At 46.3% G+C, this 20,211-nt stretch overlaps 1 long non-coding RNA gene across 5 annotated transcripts in view; it reads left to right on the top strand.

Annotated features, from left to right (window-relative positions):
* LOC103347857 (uncharacterized) overlaps window positions 1-20,211 on the top strand; it is a 371,873-nt gene that overhangs the window by 21,054 nt on the left and 330,608 nt on the right. Inside the window, exons 1-2 of one of the 5 annotated variants that reach the window (XR_011389671.1) lie at window positions 5,903-7,011; window positions 7,483-7,650. The exons of 3 other annotated variants lie outside the window; for them this stretch is intronic. This is a non-coding gene — a long non-coding RNA (uncharacterized lncRNA). Of the gene's footprint in view, window positions 1-5,902; window positions 7,012-7,482; window positions 7,651-20,211 lie in introns of those variants that run through there. One more of the 5 variants, XR_011389670.1, reaches the window with a different exon arrangement.

Below are 20,211 nucleotides of genomic sequence, written 5' to 3'. Positions count from 1 at the left end.
GGCAGGAGTTTCTTCCTTGCTCCCTCCCTGCCTTTGTGCTGAGTGTCTGGCAAGCATCCCTTCCCCCACCCCCATGGTCACAGTTCCTGTTCAGGGCCCCTGCAGACTCCAGCTCTCTCTGAGGGTTGGTAGTGGGCAGTTACGCTTTGTCAACATGCTGTTAGTCTCTGGGTGATTGTTTTCTCATTTACCTGGCTCATTCCTCTCTAAGTAATCACATTAAAATATAATGGTTGGTCAGACCAAACCCCTGTAATGTGAAGATGAGACCCAGCCTCTTGTCTGTCCCCTGAACCCAAGGTGTCCTTGCCTGTCCTTTACCAAAAGGAAATCAGTGACCTTATGGAGTGGTACAGCTGGCCTGACAAGGTTCTTGTTTTGTTTTTAAGATTTATTTATTTATTTGAAAGGCAGAATTACTGAGAAGGAGAGGGAGAGGGAGAGGGAGAGGGAGAGGGGGAGAGAGAGAGAGAGAGAGAGAGGTTTTCCATCCACTGGTTTACTCTGCAGATGGCTACAACAGCCAGAGCTGAGCCGAGCAAAAGCCAGGAGCCAGTTGCAAATATCAAAAGCCAACCTCAAATAGCTTACGAAGGGGAGGGAAGTGGAACTTGCAGACTTGACCACGACTGAAGAACCAGGGCTAGGTGCCTGTAGACATGGCTAGATCCATGGGTTCTAATGAGGTCGTGGAACACTGCCCCTACCCACCCAGGTCTCAGATCTCCATCCCTGTGTTAGCTATGCACGTGCACTGAAGTATTCCCTGTGTGTGGGACCTTGCAGTTTATATGGGAAGTCCTTCCTCCTCACCTCCACCCAAATGCATGCAGACCCTGGAAGTGAAATCTGATTCTACAGCTCCATCCTGAGGCTTCCTTCTCCGAGCAAGGGGGAACCAGTACTCTCTGGGACTGGTCTGCATTGCATCTCTGATTCTACAGCTCCATCCTGAGGCTTCCTTCTCCGAGTGAGGGGAACCAGTACTCTCTGGGACTGGTCTGCATTGCATCTCTGAGGCCGAGGAGGCAGGGATAACTCCCCCAAACCCCAAGGGGGCCGCTCCTCGAAGGATGAAATAGGACTGGGCAGCAAGGGGTGATGTGCAGTGACAGCCACACACTATCTCTGTGCTCAACACATGCACAGGGTTTGTGTGAGATTGAAAACACATGAGCAGACTCTACTGAACTCATCTGTGACCTTCCTAGCTACCCCCTAAAACCTGCCTGGGGTCCACAGATAAACCCCAGGGACAACAGTTGTGTATATCTAGTCTCTGCTTTATGGCAAAAGTAAGATAAGAAGTTTTTGGACAGAGCGCCGGATATATTTACCTTATGTCCAGTGGCTATGCAATCAATTCTAATTATCCCACTTATGAATGGGAGGCAGAGATAAGAGATGCAAAATCGTTTCTGCAAAAGCAAACATCTGCCTTGGCAGTGTGACTTAGAGTCCACATCCAGTTCAGGCACTGGAAAAAGATGCCTTGTAGATTTTGTTGAGGGACCCTTTCTCTCAGAGAGTCAGCCACTGCTGAGAAGTTGAAGTGCCCTGAGACCACAGCAGGTGAGGAAGTCCAAGCTAGGCATGTGGAGAGGCTCTGCGGAAAGAGGGAGCCTGAGAACTGACAGGCGAACAATGCAGCCGTCTTCTCTTCAGTCCAAGTCTAGAATTTAGGTGACGCCAGACTCATCTGCTGTCTGAGTGTGACTGCGTGCGGGAGACCAAGCGAGAAGGCTGACTGGCTGAGCCTGGTCAGCCCTCGAGCTACAAAAGACAGTAAGAAATTGATACATAAAGTCCCAGAACTTTGAGATGCTTCCCTGGGTAGAAACAGGCAGCTGAAACAGGCTTCCAAACCGGTGGCTGGATGGTTCCCTGCGTAGGTCACAGTGGTCGGTGAGGGTGGGGATGCGTTGGTGCCATTTTTAATCTGCTCAGTTGATGAAGTGGGAAGACTGGGCTGTTTGATTTGCTGGATGCGCCGTCTGCGGTGGTGTCTGTGTTCCTGCCCTGGGAGCCCGGGATCACCCTTCGCCTCTGTTCTGTCCTGGGCCTTTATGGATAGTTATTACTTAGTGTTACGGATAATTTTTCTCTGGGTGCTACCTGTGGTTCACACTTGCTCTTTTTTTGTTTATATTTCAATTTATTAATTTTCATTCTTATTTGAAGGTAGGGAGGAGAGAGAGAAAAAGAATTTTTATTTGCAGGTTCACACCCCAAATGCTTGTAACAGCCATTGCTGGACCAGGTTGAAGCCAGGAGCCTAGAAATCCATTCGCATCTCCCATGTGGGTGGCTGGCACTCAAGTACTTGAGCCGTCATCTGCTGCCTTCTCGGGTGGGCATTGATAGAAAAGTGGATCACAAGCACAGGAGCTGGGACTTGATCCAGCCATTCTAAGATGGGATGTGGACATCCGCTAACTGCTGCTCCAAATACCCACCCCGGTTTATTCTTTATCTGCTTAGTTAACACTGCTTTTGTATATCTCTGCTCTATGTAGATTCTTGGATCGTATAAGAAAATTAATGATTTAAATTTTGTATGCAATACTGCACGCTCGTCAACACTATTCCACACTTGTGCAGCTGGGTAAAGGAGTGGGAGGGGGTATCATGAATAGAAGCTGTTGATGAGCTGTATGGAAACAGTGTTCTTACTGGGCCCCAGTGTTGTTGTGCAGCAGGTTAAGTTGCCGCCTACAGTGCTGGCATCCTGTATGTCCACTGGTTCTCCTCCCAGCTGCTCCACTTCTGACCCAGCTCCCTGCAAATGTGCCAGGGAAAGCAGCAGCAGATGATCCCTGCCACTAATGGGAGAGACCTGGATGGAGTTCCGGGCTCCTGACTTTGGCTTGGACCATTGTAGCCATCTGGGGAGTGAAACCAAAGGATGGGAGATCCGTTCTTCCCACCTCCCCTCTTTCCCTCTCTCTAATTCTGCCTTTCAAATAAACAAATCCTTCTTTTAAAAAACATACTGTTCAGATTAAGAGAAATGTTAAAACCACTCAACAAAGTAAACATTAACTCCTCCACACCAAGATGTGCTACCCAACATGTTCTGACGATGCAGTAAATTTCAGAACACACTCTTTGATCTTGGTAAGTTCACAGTCAGCTGGAGACAAGATGAAGATGACGGTAACAAATGGTATTTCTTGAACATTTGTTTTGTACGAAGTACTATGGCAAGTATTTTATATTTTACATGTTTAGTCCTCATTGTGGGGAGCAGCTCGGACTGGACTGGGTTGCTGGAATTGGGACTTGTTCTATGCATCTGCTCTCCTCTGTGGGGAGCAGCTCGGACTAGACTAAGTTACTGGAATTAGGACTTATTCTATGCATCTGCTCTCCTACAGTATGGCGCTGGGAGAGGAGAAAACGGCTTCTACCCAGCTGCCTCCAGTTCAACCAATAAACTGTAGGACTTGCTCCTGATTGGAGAGCGGCGTGCTTGGCGTGTGGGCAGCCGAGTTGGGATTGGCGGAGGAGGACTGTGGGGGAGGAGGGAGACGGCATGCACCAGGAACATCTATGGGGAACATCTAAGGGAACCCGTGCAGCCCCCAGAGAGCCGGCCGGCGGTGTGCCGCTCCCCTGCGGAAGTGGGGAATGTGGCCAGGGGGAACTGCCCTTCCACGGAGGTGGAGGGGATAGTAGCCAACCCGGGAAGAACCAGCAGCAAACCCGGGGAGGGCCGAGCAGACGAAAGAACAGCGCAGGGTTCAGTGTTGCTCCTCCACGAAGAGGGGGAGCGACATAATGGTGCCGTGACTCGGATATGAAGCCTAGGCAGGGTTTTGTGTCGTTCCTCCACGAAGAGGGGGAGCGACACTCATAGCAACCTATCAAGGACATAATATTGCTGTGTTTGAGGTTGTAGATGGGAAAAATTGGGAAAGAGAGATTATGTACCTTACTCAAGATCTTGCAGCTACCAGGTGGTAGTAAGTAGGTAACTGTTACACAGTGTTGAGCTAGCATATGCTCTCAGCATGGTAAGCATTGTCACTCAAGTGCGGTCCCTAGAGCAGCAGCAGTAGCATCCCCGAGAACTTGATGGAAATGCAGACTCTTGATCTGCACCAAGGTGCACTGACTGAGAATCTGTGTCACGGAACAAACATGGGCTCCTAACTTAGATCCGGGCTGGAATGTGCCTTTTGTCCTTTCCTGCACGCCTGTCTGAGCTTTTGCTTGCTTAGATCTAGACTGACAATCCTATCAGTCCTATCAGTCTTACAAGGCTCTTCCGGGAATTCTTTCAGGGTCTGTGTAAAAGATCTCATTCCTGCATTTTCAATCTATCCATATGTCCTGTTTACCTTTTAGGAGCTCCTGCATCCCTTTAGGGTTTTGCACCGCTACCGTCTCTCCTGTAGTCTGTGATACCAAGCTCTGATTCCTCCCCACAGAACCACGGCTACAGCCTCCCAAATGGTCTTTCCACACCTATCTCTGGCTTCTTCCAGACATTCATCCTGCCAACAGGTGTCTTTTCCAAATGAGGACTGGCCCCTGCCTGCCACCTTAACATGAGCTTGTACAGCCCCTGACTTTCTTTTCGGCTCCTTGAAGCTCCTTTGGTTGCTCGGTTATCGTGTGACTCCTCCGCTGAAGGTTCAGCCTCATGGGCTCAGGACCTGTGTCTGCCTGAATGAATGACACCGCCTACTTAGTAAAATCCGCCTCCTGTTCCCTTGCGTGGCGGAGACCCCGTCTCAGCACTGCAAGGGGAGTTGTGGTAGGAGTTTGGTTTACTGGTTCTTGGCCACCACACACAGGAAGGATGGGGTAGTGGCAGTGGCGGTACTCTACCTTGAAAAACCTTTTAGACAGTGATCTCAGTCCAGACACAGTAAATGAACTCAGGGGAAAGGAGGCCGCTGGATAAGTAAGGTGGACAGGTAATGCCTTGTGTTTGATTGAGGCCTGCTGAGTAACAGCGTTGGGTTATTTTAGGCCCCATTTTTCATTACGTGAAGGTGTTCTCCCAGCAGTCATGTACGTCATTCTCACAGTAATTAGGGCAAAGGATAAAAACAGCAGTGCAACCACAAACATAAAGCATCACATTTTCGAATACGTGGACACATTTAAGTGAAGGAACATCTTAATTGCCTGCTCCATTCTTCATTTTTATTCTGTTTCACATCTTTTTATTCTCCCTTGGAAATAGCCTTCTTTCACTTTTGTATTATCTTACTCACATTTCAGAATTATCTTGTGCGGTCTAATGTCTGGACTTTCAGCTTTTTCACTTGTTAATAATAATGTGGCATGATTAGTTTCCAAAGACCCTCATTAGTAATACTCTTCATTTCAAATCCTCATTAACCTTCGAACAAGGGTTTTAGGTTCTCTGCGGCTAGAATCGGGCAGGTTCCAGTAAGCAGTAGTGACTCAAAACGAAGTGCAGCATGTTGTCTTCCAGAGTGCTGGGATGCTCAGGAATTGATAACTTTTGGTTCAAATTTGGTCTTAGAGAGGCATTTCCTTGGGATCTGTTGGGGTATCGCACTACTTATAGGATGGGTGAAAGCAAGACTATAATATTAAAGAAAAAAATCTGCTTGCTTCTGAGTGTTTTTCTTTTTTTCTTTTTTTGTTTTTTGACAGGCAGAGTGAACAGTGAGAGAGAAAGAGAGAAAGGTCTTCCTTTGCCGTTGGTTCACCCTCTAATGGCTGCCGTGGCCAGCGTGCTGCGGCCGGCGCACCGCGCTGATCCAAAGGCAGGAGCCAGGTGCTTCTTCTGGTCTCCCATGGGGTGCAGGGCCCAAGGACTTGGGCCATCCTCCACTGCCTTCCCGGGCCACAGCAGAGAGCTGGCCTGGAAGAGGGGCAAGCGGGACAGAATCCGGCGCCCCGACCGGGACTAGAACCCGGGGTGCTGGCGCTGCAGGCGGAGGATTAGCCTAGTGAGCCGCAGCGCCGGCCTCTTGTGAGTATTCTGCCTCAGTCTTTCTGTTGCAAAGCAATCTCTTGACACATGCTACAGCAGCCTTGATTACACGCAGGAGCTGCGGATTTTAGAAACAAAGCACCCTCCATCTCTTGGCTCCATGCAGGAAAACGCGAGGACAGAAAATGTGAGTGCAAGATGCAGTGTGGCAGGAAGAGTACATAATGGTCTCGCTTGGTTTTACTTCCAAGCTCTGAGCTGGTCACGTGGTGGTGTAGCCTGTGCAGGAGCACTGGGGGCTTCTGTGTCAGTTGGAAACTTTGGAGAATGTTCAGCAAAGAGAATTTTTAAAAAACACATGGCCAAGTAGGAGGCTGCCCCTAGACAGAATTTGATAATCTAGAGAACCACAGTTTTTAGTAATGAAAGTGGAGCTAGCCACCATTTCCACCCTTATGTGAAGTGGCCTAGCAGTGGGTTGAAATGTTCACTTTCATGCTCAGGGTAATCCGTGGCCAGTTACTCGTCAGGGGTCTCAGGGGACCAAGACAATCGCCCTGTTGTCTGCATGGTTGATGCAATGTAGCAGGCAGGAAGTTGTGTATCTAATGAGCACTTTACACACTAATAAGGATACCTCCTGAGAAATGGTGTATTCTTTATTTTTAAAATAATTCTCTTACAGTTGAATTACATAGGATTAACAATAGGGTTATTGTACTAAATCTGGAAAAAAATGAACTAGGAGAAAAGAGAATAAAACTTTCACATAAACCCATTATCCAGAAAGACTTTTTTTCTACGTTTGGCATCCGTCCAGTTACTTCCCTGTGTCTGTGTGTGAGAGAGAGATAGAGGGAGATACCCCTAAAGTGCCCAAGATAAGCAGAACAAGGTCACAGAATTAAATAAACCCAGGTTCATCATAGAAAATCTAACCTTTTGTTATTTTTTTACACCTGGTCTTTCCTGTGAGACCCTACTCATTGTCTGTGGGAAAAAAGCACCACACTGTAGGCTGGTGAGATCAAGTCTGATCTGATGCAACCATTTGAACAGTGTCTGGAGCCCAGTCTTCCTGATTCACGCAGGTACAGTTCAGACGTCCAGAGTCCCCCTTCCCCCACCCCCAGCTTTCCTCCAGGAGGGTGTGTGGGTGATGCTGTGCCCTCCTGCAGTGGGAGAGCAGTGTCTCTGGGTCTTTGCTGGCAGGACCTGCTTCTTAAGATAGGACATCTAACTAGGTGGCATTTTTATGCCATGAATGGCCATTCTATTCGAACCCATTTGCTTAGAGCACAGTGAATCTTGTAGGTAAACAGTAATTGCCAGGCTTAAGTTTCTGTTTCCCAACACAGGATTCTTCGTCTCCAGGACCAGGCGTTACCACAGCTCAACTCTCAAAAGTCAAATCGGTTAATCTACTTGCTCCTTGTCCTCTGAACGTCTTGATTTAGTTGGCTTAAGTGGCCATTAATGACCAGTGGAGAAAAGCAGATCTTTAGGAGGCTGTAGGGAATGTGTGAGTATTTGGGGTAACCAAAGGCTGTGTCACTTGACAGGTACCAAGAAGATCCTGGAATTGGTGTCAGGAAGTCACACCTGGCTAGGCTGGAGGCCTGCATAATAGAGGAAACCAGGCCCCGTCCTGGTGCTCAGGACTCAGTCCGGAAAGAGAAAAATCATGGAGTCAAGGGGTCCCCTGGGTCATGGAAGAATGTGGCATAGAGGTCAGTGCCAGGGGCTGGATACAAAGGGGTAAAAAGTCAAAGTGTTTCGCTGGTCTCTCTCTGTGGGGACAGATTTGCTCTGGTGTGTATGTTTGCACTGGAGGATGAATGGGCATTTTGACCTTCTCTGTTTTGCATCTGTGAATAAAGTTACTTTTGTACCATGTTCTCATCCATTCAAAGAAACAAGTCTCTATTAATGTGCTTATAAAATATAGCATTTAGTCATGAGCCAGGCTGAAGTTGATAGTGGAAATGCTAGCAAAGAGAAGGGAACTCGTGGTTTTCTGACTTTGACATTAATCGGGTTGTCTTGATTACATAGCACAAGCAAGGAGAAGCTTGATTAAATGACTTTACTTCATTGATGTCTTTTAATAGCTGAATGTGCAATTTGCAATTTTAGCATCTCAGTTACCTGTGGGTTACAATGATAACAAAGTATATGCTGGAATGACATTCGATGCTAATTTTATTATTTTAATTTATGATCAGTTAAACAACAGCACTTTCCTGCCAGTGTACTTCATTGTAAGGTAACTGAAGGAGAGTAAATATACTCACATCCTCAGAAGAGTTATGGATTGTGGGGTAGTAACAAGAAAAGATGAAGACCAGTTCATTCATCATCCAAATTAAGCTTTAAATGGGGATTGGTGGTTGGGCTGGATGGGTTCTCCTGAAACAGGTATCTGTCTGGCCTTCTAACCCAGGTATGGCTGATGTTGATCTTGAGACAAGTGGCATTCAAATCCATAACTGAAAAATGTGTTATAGTGAGGTGCTAGTACCCTAGCATCTGCAACTTAGCATTTCAGCATAGCACTGAAGTACTGTACCTTGTTAGCAACCTACAACGATGAAAAGTGGGCTTTGCTTGAACTTTAACTGTTTAGTTAAAATTCTAGGAATAATTACTCATGCAAAATGGACACATAGGGAACTTTGGACATTCCTTTTCTCAGTAGTTTTGTGAAATAGTGGTAAATAATGAGATGACACGAAGCCATGTTTTCTTGTTATGATTGCTATTAATAGGTGATGAACAGTTGGCATGATGAAGGACCCAGAACTTTGTGCTCATTTCGGAAATGATTCCACATGGACTCACCATCTCCTGAGGGCGGGGTTGCCATGAACCTTGCCCATGTTCTGTGGACAGGGCCCTGTGGACAGGGTGATGGATCCTGGTCCCCATTCTTTTTCTGCTTGTGTCTACATCTGACTCCAGAGATGTCTGCATCGCTTCTCTTCCTGCTGGCTCCCATAAAAACTTGTCTGAGCACCTATCTTTATCTTTTAGAAATTCCTTCTGTTGGGGGGGATTATTGTCATGGGAATACACTTCAGGATATTTCATTTGCTTCTGACTACTGAGGGAAACTGATATCTTATAGCCGAATAGTTCTATCAAGTTCTACAGTGGGAAAGGATTTTTCTGTTAAATTTGGAGGTGAAGACACATAAGACATATTTTAAATCCATTTAATATGTTGTTTTGTCAGGCAGAAAGACTCTTCAGAGCAGATCCTGTATTCTAATGATAAGTAGAATCCTTGTAAGCTGTGAATTGTGATGGAAAACATAGAATCCAATGCTCTTCCCTTAAATGAAGTGTTCATCTCAGAAGCCAAAGGAAAATTGAACTCAGCACCCTGCAATTACCTTTTAGTTATTTACTGGGAGTTAATTCACATTTTGCCTCCCACCAAGTCCTCACTTCGATTATTTTTCCATCTAAGTACACGCACAGCCAACAATAAACAATCAAGGTCCCCAAAATAATTGGCAGTTGTAGGGAGAGGAAGATATTAAAAGGTAGAAAATAAATGTATCCATCAGCTAATGGAAATAAAACCAATAAGCGCTGAAAACAGTCAAGAAAACATTAATTCAGGCAGTGCCCTTTCAGTTTGCCTTAGGAATCCTGAGTAGCAATCTGAAATCCTGTTTTTCTCCTGGGAAGAAGTGCTGCCCAGAATATGATATAAACTGTACTGATCAAATAAAGAGGAGCGCCTCAGGCTACAACAGAGAGAAAGAAGTTACAACAAAGAAAAACAGCTCGTTGTATGAAATGACACATTTATACACCAGCAAAGTAAAATTAGAAACCTCTCCCCAATATAAATGTTGTATCAGCTGCAGAAGAAAAATCGCCATATCACAGAGACCAGACTTGAAAAAGAGGTAGCATAAAATAGAAGATTTTTTCCAATCAGTCCCAGAGCAAGTCTCCTTCATATATATACTTAGGTTTTGATCATGATAGAATAATGTTACTTAAAATTTTAAGTGATGAATAGAGGTACCTGAAATAAGCTGAATGTATTAGGAAAAAAATGTTATGATAAACAATATGAAAAAGAACAGGTTGGAATGAAAAATTGGATGGGTTCAGATGATTAAATTGAAAGAGGAATTTGATATTCTCTCTCTCTTTTTTTTTTTTTTTTTGAAAACATGAAATTCTTGATGCAAGTGAAATGATACCCTATGGCTTTTGTGAGTCTCACTAAAAAGATGAGAAAAGTGTAACCAACGACAAAATGAAATGTTGCAGGGGTGTGCGTTGAGCGTGAATGGATTTGCTAGTGTAGAAGTTCCCATCAGAGATTCTGTGTCACCTGTTAGGAAGGCCTCTGGGCTTCAGCTTATGCTGTAGATGGGTTCCAAGGGGCAGCAGTTCAGTCCAAGTTTTGTAAATTACATCATTGTGCTTGTCATTTGTGGTTTATCACTTTGTAAAACCAGCGTCCATTTGTAATGCCAATGATTAGCCCAAAATAGCCAACTGAGTAGATTTGATAAATCAGATTTTACCAGGATAAGGCATAAAAATACTGCTGAAAACAATTTAGATGTCTGCAAAAATAGTGACCAAGAGAAAAAATGATTAGAAGAAATCGTAAGTGATTCATATCATGGTCAGCAAAAATGACAGCAAGATTTTATGAGCTCTTAAGCTTTGCACACTGACAGTCCTCATGAGAAGCTTTGTGGTTTCTCAGCTCATATTTTTGATCTACAAACAGCATTTTTTTTTTTTTGCAGGTGACCATGTTTTCCTGCTCAAAGAGCTCTTCAAACACCAGTTTTTGCTAGAATTCCTCGTCTTTCTGTATCTCTGCACTGGGGTGTCATAACCCTCAGTTCTTGGGGTCTTTTCCTCTCTTTGGCTTCATGCTCTTGATGTCTTCCTTGGACCTCATAACTTTAAACACCATGTGTGTGTGTATGAGCTGAATTATCTTCACACCTGGGCCCCAGACTCATCCATGCAGTTATGTGCTTAGCATCTACATGTGGATGTCTAATAAATGTCTCATTCTGAATATGTGTGAAATTGAACACCTGATTCGCCTACCCCTTCACCTGCTCCTTGACGTCATTCCATTTCAGTAAACAAAACTCTGTCCTTTCCTTTACTCAGACTTCCAATCCAGAGTCCTGCTTAAATTCTCCTCCTATTCTCACCCCACACCTCATTGACCAGCAAAGCCCTGCCTCCACTTACCTCAGTCCGACCCCACCACTTCCTTTCGTCCGTCATCCCAGAGGTCTCCTCAGCTCCCCTCTGCTCCCCTCTTACCTGCTTACCGTGTGTTCCCCTCCAACCACTGGGGGGTGTTTGTTTTAAAATATAAGATCAAGTCATTTCTCTACACAAATGCATCCAACCACTTCCTGTGTCATTCAGAGTAAAAGACAAAGTCCTTAGACCCTGCTTGGTGGCCTGCCTGATGTGACGGCCTCACCTCTTTGGCTTCATTCCTTGTTCCTCTGCCCTCTCTCCCACCCCCTTGGCCAGCCGCAGACTCCCTGCTGTCAGGCCAGCGGCGCTCCCACACCAACACCTGTGCACCTCAGCGTCATCCTTCTCCTCCTGGATACGCTCATGAGTTCATCCTGCCTTTACGCAGGTGTCATCTCCGGAAGGTCCTCTCCAGCTACCCGACTGAAGCTGCAGCTCCCACTCTGCGCTTTCTGTCTTGTGCTTCTCACTCTCCATGGCACTTAGCACAATCCCCGGTGCAGTATATTCTCTTTGACGTAGTGCCCCTCTTCTCCTGCTCTAATGTTTGTCTCCTAAAAGCACAGGTTACTCTTTTTGTTATTGCTATTCACTGCTGTGTCCTCAGCATCCAACACAGTGCTTAACACAAAGGATTTTAATTATTATTTGTTGAAAGACTAAGTGCACAAATGGCCCTGGGGACACCTTGGACATTTGAAGAATCTAACCTACATGAGCCTTCCACTATAAGATTTGGGCTTTGTGACTGAGTTAATTTAAGTCTGGGACACAGCTTTGCATAGTGGACCATGCCAGTCATGTAGGTGTACTTGGAGGCTATTCGCGGAAAATAAATGCAAAATCAGGATCTGGCCAAGGCATTTGATTGCTCATCCAACAGACATTTGCTCTACTCTCTTAACAAAAGATCTCTGATTTTATGTCAGCCATGGGGAATCCTGCCCAACCCCAGAATGAATCATGATTAATTTAAGGCAATCATGAATGTCTTGTTTCTCTTTCCCCAGTGACTAACTAGGGAAGATCTTAGTCAATCTGATGTAACACAGGTTCTGGGGAAATTTTTCTGTCTTCATTAAATAGTGGTAGCACAAAGAGAAGTTCTTCATTTGCTTTCCTCTTGACTTCTTGCTTGAATGTTGGTTGCTCTTTGGAGGTGCAATGCTTGGAATCGGAACAGCCAACTTGTCACCTTGGAGGAAGCATCACCAACTTCCTGAGGATACCAGAGTAGAAATGCGGGCTGGGTTGACACTCTGGTTGAGTGTTGCTCTCAGCCACCCTCTGTGCAGGCTGCCTGCAGGCTTCCTGGTGAGTGAGAAGCAGAAGCTGGGACTACTGAGGTCCTCTCCACTGAACATCATTTCACCTGTGGCTCACATTAGCTACGTGATGCAGAGGACTGGCCCTCCTTCAGACAGACCTCAGTTCTGACAGTCTGCTCAGGGAGAGCACACACATGGCTGCTCTGAGGCAGGACTCCTGGGATCCTTTGTCACCTCAGACCTGCAGGGTGACTGTATGCCCCACTCCGGGCTCTTTATTGGTTCTAGATCTCTGTAGGGAATATACAATGTCATGATGCAGCATAGGAAGTCGTGTTGCCCTCTCCTCCACATTCTAGCCTACACTGCTCCCACCTCCCTGCAGGGTAACCATGGTGAGGATTCTCCAATAGTGTGGTCAGTGTCTGCCTGAATCCCTTGTGTGCTGAGGAGTAAGAGAAGCAGAATGGTCATTCCTCACGCATACAGGAAGTTCTGTATTCTGTGGTGCTATAACGACAACCCAGCATTTCTATTTCTTATTTCTCTTCACTTTTGAATCTGCTCCAAATCCTCTGGCTTGGATAAAATGACTCTCTTCGAACATTTTCTTTACAGTGTTGAGCCATTGTTCATGCTCAATTAAGGATGATGACGAATAATGCAACTCACAGTAATTAGTAGTCTGAAAGAAAGTAATGGCTGAGAAAGCAGTAGGGAACTTCCCAGGAGAGTTTTCTTCCTCTTTCGACGAGCTGTACGAAAAATGTAGGGGCAGCGTCATCTACCTGGGATGGAGCAAGGCTGGACAGACAGCAAGAATGGATGGCAGTGGGGAATTCTGCAACCGTGAGGTAATGAGCTGCAAGACCCAGCAGTTTTCCATTCTATTTAGTTTCAAAGGTTTAATTTTCACCATTACCAAATGGTGATTATTGCATCCCTTTGTGAACACAGCCTTGACCCTGACGCTACCACGTCGAAGTAGATCATGCCCACATGCTTTTTGAGTTTCCCTTGATTATCTTCATAGGAAGAGTACTGATGACATTTTTTTAAACCTGGGCTTCTCTGCTTTGCCCTTGCTGTCCCCTTTGACTGGAATGCCCCTCCCCTTCCACTGACTGCTTCTGAGATCCTTCCTGCTCTTTTGTTAGCCTGTGTTACTGCTTCCTGTCTTAGGAGAAATGTTTCTTCTGAGTCCCCAAACCATGTTTTTCCCCCACTCCAAGCCAACAATTATTTGAAAAGTTTTGTGTGACTTACATACAACAGAATTTATATATTGAAGGTATACAGTTTGATCAATTTAAATATAATTGTCACTCAATTCAAGATCTAGACCATTTCCAGAGGACTCCTTTATGACTGGCACAGCTCAATCCCAGAGACAAGCTTTGCCTGTTTTTGATCTGCATGTAAATTGGTGATTATCACCTGAAAGCAATTTTATCTCACAAAGGGCATTTGCCAATGTCTGGAGATATATTTTGTTCTCAGAATCTAGTAGTGTAGGCTAGAATGTGGAGGAGAGGGCAACACGACTTCCTATGCTGCATCATGACATTGTATATTCCCTACAGAGATCTAGAACCAATGAAGAGCCCGGAGTGGGGCACACAGTCACCCTGCAGGTCTGAGGTGACAAAGGATCCCAGGAGTCCTGCCTCAGAGCAGCCATGTGTGTGCTCTCCCTGAGCAGACTGTCAGAACTGAGGTCTGTCTGAAGGAGGGCCAGTCCTCTGCATCACGTAGCTAATGTGAGCCACAGGTGAAATGATGTTCAGCGGAGAGGACTTCAGTAGTCCCAGCTTCTGCTTCTCACTTACCAGGAAGCCTGCAGGCAGCCTGCACAGAGGGTGGCTGAGAGCAACCCCATCCCACTGACAGGCAGAGACCAGGCATGCAACCAAGCATCCTACCAGGCACAGCACCATGCCTTGTAGCAAAGAATTGTCTGATGCTGGATGTCAGTAGAACGAGGTTTGGAAACCCTGAGATAAGTAAGAGCACACAGTATGCATTCTTCAGAGTCTGATTGCTTTTTCTCAGGAATGTGTCTGTGAGCTTCACCGGTGTTGCTGTGTGAATCAGCAGTTCTTACTTATTGCCATGTAGTATTCTGCTTTGCATCATAAATGACTGCATTTTTATTTATTCTTCTGTTATTGATGGCTATGCCAAAGTCATTTCTAGATAAAGCACTGGAATACTTATTTCATTGGTAGATATTTGTATTTAGCTAGGTTGAAAAAAGTCACTGTGGGGCCGGCGCCGTGGCGTAGTGGGTGAGGCCGCCGTCTGCACTGCCAGCATCTCATATGGGCGCCAGTTCAAGGCCCGGCTGCTCCACTTCCAATCCAGCTCTCTGCTATGGCCTGGGAGACCCGGAAGAAGCTCCAGGCTCCTGGCTTTGGATCAGCCCAACTGTGGCCATTGTGGCTGTCTGGGGAGTGAACCAGCAGATAGAAGATGTCTGTCTCTCTGCCTCTGCCTATTCTTCTCTGTAACTAACTCTTTCAAATAAATAAATAAATCTTTAAAAAATGGAGATAATGAGATATAATAGTACCTTTTGTAGGCTGTTGAGTTGATTAAACAAGTCAGTAAATGCTTAGAATAAGTGCTGAACTCATTGTAAGTGATCAACACTGTTGAAGTTCCTATCCACTTAGTTCATGAAACTTAGTCATTGATAAAAAATATGCTGTGTGTCGTAAACATTCACTGGTGAAAGTGGAGGCAAGACAAAGCTAATTGTTTGGAGGTTTGTCAAGGCTTCGAGGTGGATTGCTGTTTGCAGAGGGTCTCAGGAAGTTATGTGTTCCAGATGGGACTGCCTCTGGTTCCAGAGATCTGGAGACTGGTCATTGTCACATGCCTCTTCAGATGACGAGGATCAAGGACTTTACAAAGTCTCTAAGGAGGAGGACTCAATGTCAGGATTTTACACTTAATTTAATACAATCTAGAACTTTAGTCACCGTACTAAAGAAATCCTTCCCTGGGTTGAACAGAGGCAATCAATAATTAATGCTTGGATCACCTTTTTTTTTTTCTTTTTAAAGATTTATGTATTTATTTGAAAGGCAGAGTTAGAGAGAGAGAGAGAAAGATCTTCCATCTTGCTGGTGCACTCACCAAATGGCTGTACTGGCCAGAACGAGGTGGGTCCAAAGCCAGGAGCTTCTTCCAAGTCTCCCACGTGAGCTCAGCACTTGGGCCGTCTTCCACTGCTTTCCCAGGCCACAGCAGAGAGCTGGATCAGAAGTGGAGCAGCCAGGACTGCAGCCAGTGCCCATGTGGGATGCTGGTGTTGAAAACAGTGGCTTTACCTACTGCTCCACAGTGCCGGCCCCTTGAATCTGTCTTGATGGTGAGAAATAACAGCACGTGGTTGGGGGCAGGGAGGGTGGCTAATAATTCTGTGGCCATTCACTTAGGGTGCTGGAAATCAGCTATATTAAAAGAAACATGTCATTTGCCTTGTTCAGTGAGGACATTATGGGATGACCTCACTAAATCTAAGTGAAGGTCATTTTAAAAATAACTTTCTGAGGCAAGTATAATTTTTAAATGAGGTGTTGGCCGTCGTACATACTTTATTGACTCAGCGTGTTGGTAATAACGCTGATGACTAAGGCTGTGTAGTTGGTCAGCCCTGATTCTAAGAAATAATTATTGCTGGGAGAGAACAGGTTTTGATTTGTTGTCATTCCAGTTCCCTGTTGTGTAAATGTAGGTGGGGTCACTGGCCCGCAGTCTCATTGTGTTAGGGGTCTGAGTGGCAGTCAGCCAAACAGGTGAACTTGAAATCATCCTCTGTACACAAATTCGGGAGGGGACTCCTGGCCGTTGTCTCTGTTGCTCTTTGCTTAAGAAAGCCCTTCTTTCTCATCTGGCTTTGCTCATCTGGTCAGATGTACCTGCAGCTCATGGACTTCGTTCAACCTCAGGTTCAGGGCTCATGATGTCCCTTCTGAGCAGAAGCAGATCCTCCGTGACAGTTGCTTTCTGTAGGAGTCCGTTGCATGGCCAGGCGGGTAGATAAGTGAGCTGTGGTCCACGGGACCGAGTGACAACGTTGACTTGATTTAGTCTTTTGGAAATGAGCCTGCTGTTGTGGGAGAAGAGCCAGGTACCCCACCTGGGTGCCTGGCAGGGCCCGCCCAGAGCAGCGCGATCAACTGTAACGGCTGAGTTCCTCCCTGCTTGCAGAACCGCTCCTGTGACCTCTTCCCGGTCACGTGGTTCTTTGACAATGAACAACTGTGTTACAAAGCACAAGGCTCCTAAGAAAAATACAGATCCTAATAAAGCCAGGTTGTGCTATAGGGAAGACAGAATTTCTTGCTTGGTCCGTGGAAAAATCAGGAGAGGGAGGCCTGTCACATCCTCCCCGCCCCTGCGGGAGATCTGTTTTGAGAAACGGCCCTTGGCGTCGCTGGGTCGTCGACACAGGCAGATTCGGCAAAACTTGAGGGAGGTGCTCCTGCAGCTTTTGTGAGGCTAGAGCTGGGCAGACGGTCACTGCCTCCTCACATGAAGACCCGAAACACCTTCTCTGCCAAGACAGGAGGAGGCTGTGCCAGGCAGAGCCGACGGGAAGCTGCAGGTGAGTGGAGGCGGAGGCCGATTAGGAGTCCTGCCAACACATGTGTCCGAGTCCTATTTCACAGAAGAAAGAACAGGGCAACAGTGAAGATGCGGAAGGAAAGTGAGGTCAGCGTGCTTTCCCTTACCAAAAACAAAACAAAAACAAAAACAAAAACAAGCCCACCGGCTTGTTTCGGGCAGGTAACAAAGACTTCAGTGTCGGATCCGCACAGTAACTCACCCTGGAAGACAGAACAGAGTAGTCACCGATTCACTTGTGCTCTCTCCCACATGTCTCTGTGGCGTGTCATTACAGCTGAGGGGGGACTGGCTTTGATTCTGTGACGCTTGTAACCCGGGTGCCTGCCAGTTTCTGAGGGGTAGCCTTGGCCGACAGAGGCTGGAAGCCAGCAAGGCCTGCACTCCCGCCCCTGCGGCCTTGTGATCAGCTGGCATGGCTCTGAGCAGGCTCTGCTGGTCTTACAGACACGTGTCAGCACGCAGGCCTAGTGTGCAGTGCAGAGCGGCCCTCTCCTGCCCACCCCACTTGGGTACATCCACTCCCCTCTTGCATGTGAAAGGCTTACTCGGAAGCAGGCAGGAGCTTCTTCCGGTGTGCTTTCAACCTTCCCTTGTCACAAGCCACTGGGGCCTCTAAGGAGTAGCGAGGGAAGAAGCGCATTCCGGCCTCTGGGCCAGCAGAGCTGTGGGAAATTGATTTATCCGATGTTTATTTCGGAGATCTGAGTCCTTTCGTATCCCTCCTGGTCAATCCTATGTGTTAAACATCATCAGCTCTACCAATCCCAATACATTTCTAATATTCCTTTAGACGTTAAAACAGCCGCAGGAATTGATATTGTTGAGGATTAATTGATGCCCACCTATACTGCATCATCCTACTCACACGAAAATATTTCAGAATTAATCATCAGAAATGTAACGCAGGCCTACTGTGCCCCAGGCATTATCCTGGAGCCTCATGGGTAAATAACATTGCTGCTCTCAGGAAACTTATCCCTGCGTTAGTTGTGATGCAATGTAAGGCTGTATGTTGAGGAAAGCTATGAATAAGAAGAGTGGGATCAGAGGGCAGAGAAGAAGGGGTGACAGTGACTGAGACACAGGCATCAGGAAAGTCGAGCTTTGAGGGGTGCAGCTGAGCTGGGACTGGAGTGGAGAGGATCATGCACATCTGGGGGTGAGATTTGCTTTGGAAGAGAAAATAGAAAATGCAGAAGCTCCGAGGCCCAGTAGCTGGGAGTTTGTGGAGTGAAAGAAGCCACTGTGGGTACAATACAGTGAGCGGTGGGTGACGGGTGGGCTGGATTTGATAGACCTAAGAGGTTGAGTTCAGCCTTCACGTGTCCTTGGAAGCCCTGGACAACTTCAGATGACTGATGAATCAGTAAGTTAGAGCTTTTAGAAGTCCACAAGAAAGCATAGTTTCATTACAGGACTGTCCCCAAATTATATCCATCCTCTGGCAGGCTTCTATACTCATGAATTTTGGTGACACATTCAGAGCCAAATTCTCCGTTATTTATACAAACAGTGTTCCTTGTAGATGTGATACAACCGTGTTTGGTGCAGTCGTGGTTAAGGTGCCTCTTGGGACACCTGCATGCTATGCCTGGATGCATGGTTCCAGCCTTCGCTGCGATGCTTCTGATCCAGCTCCCTGCTAATGTGTACGCTGGGAGGCAGCAGGTGATGGTCAAGTACTTGGGTCTCTGTCACTTGTGTGGGAGACCTGGATGGAGGGCTAGGTGGCTGGCTTCAACCTGACCCAGCCCTGCGTGTTGGAGGTGTTTGGGAGTGAACCAGCAGATGGAAGATCTCTATTTGTCTCCTTCCTCCCTCCCTCTCTTTCTCCCTCACCTTCTCTCTCTCACTCTCCCTCTCTCTCTCTGTCATCTTTCAAATAAAAAATAAAATAAACAAATAAAAATATCCTATGAGCAACCCTAGTCATATTTTATTGAGTTGCTGCTGTGTGTTTACATTTTGCTGGCTTATGCTTTCATAAACCTCATTTTCACAACCACTTGGTAAAGTAGATCTCACTATTGCTGTTTGATAAATGTGGAAACTAAGGCTAAGAAGAGTAAAGTGACTTGGCTGCTACTCTGCCATTAGCAATATTGATCTGGAACTTTGACACGTTTGTATTAGTCCTTACTTGAAGCCCTTCCTCCTTTTTATGAGTTATATGTTGCTGCTCATATTTAATAAATAATGCAACAGACGTGGAAAGATGACATGATTTACTCAGTGTCGTCTGTCTGGTGCGCCTTGCCTTTGCAGTTGTTCCTAGGACATGATCAGGGCCAAGTACAATCACTGGGAGGTGTTTTCCAACTTGAGTGGTAGGAATAAGGCAGTAGTACATTTGATACTGCTCCCAGCTCTCTTCCACAGGAAGACACAGTCCAGAAAGGACCACTGATTGCATGTAGGTCTTTGGCATCCACGCAGCCACCCACACACACCCACACACACTAATGTAGGTCACACTATAGATAGAACTACGGAGGCATAACATGTAATTGTCCTTGAATCTCCTTCCTAAACCGGGACCTGCTTCTGGGTGAGGGCCTTATCACAGGTCTGCTAGGTCGGTCTAGCAGAGACTGACTTGTTCAGTGTTTGGATGCTGAAAACGATTAAGGAATTGTGTGGATACCACAGTGTCCAAGGCAGACCTTGGCCAGGCCACAGATTCGTTCATGAACTTCTTTCTTACCGTGTCTTTAAAGACTCTTTGGAGGTCTAAGTTCTAAAAATGACACTAGGAAGTCTTCCATATCTTGTGTTGTCCCACCAGTCTGGGACTCAGAATTTGAGGTATCTTCAGTTATCTACATGAATTTTAATCCAGAAGGCAGCGGATGTGATATCACAGTTCCGGGACTGGAGACCACTAGTACTTCCTGTAGCAGCAAAGGGAAGGAGCAGTTCAGCCTTTCAGAGGGAAAGCCTCGCCCAGCTCAGCAGTGGGTTTCTCATTCACAGCTCTGACAGGAGGACGTGCAGCTGCTTCCAGCAGATTCCTGTTCAGCTCTCCTACCCGGGCTCCTGGTTCTGGGAAGGAAAACCGCTGGTCACCCCATGTGATCCTGAGCATTCTAGGCTGAGAACTTTGCAATGGTAAGCTCCGGG

Source organism: Oryctolagus cuniculus, chromosome 6, assembly GCF_964237555.1.
Source record: "Oryctolagus cuniculus chromosome 6, mOryCun1.1, whole genome shotgun sequence".
Taxonomy (NCBI): Eukaryota; Metazoa; Chordata; class Mammalia; order Lagomorpha; family Leporidae; genus Oryctolagus; species Oryctolagus cuniculus.
The sequence above is the reverse complement of the archived record's forward strand: the minus strand, read 5'-3'. Positions and strand labels throughout refer to the sequence as shown.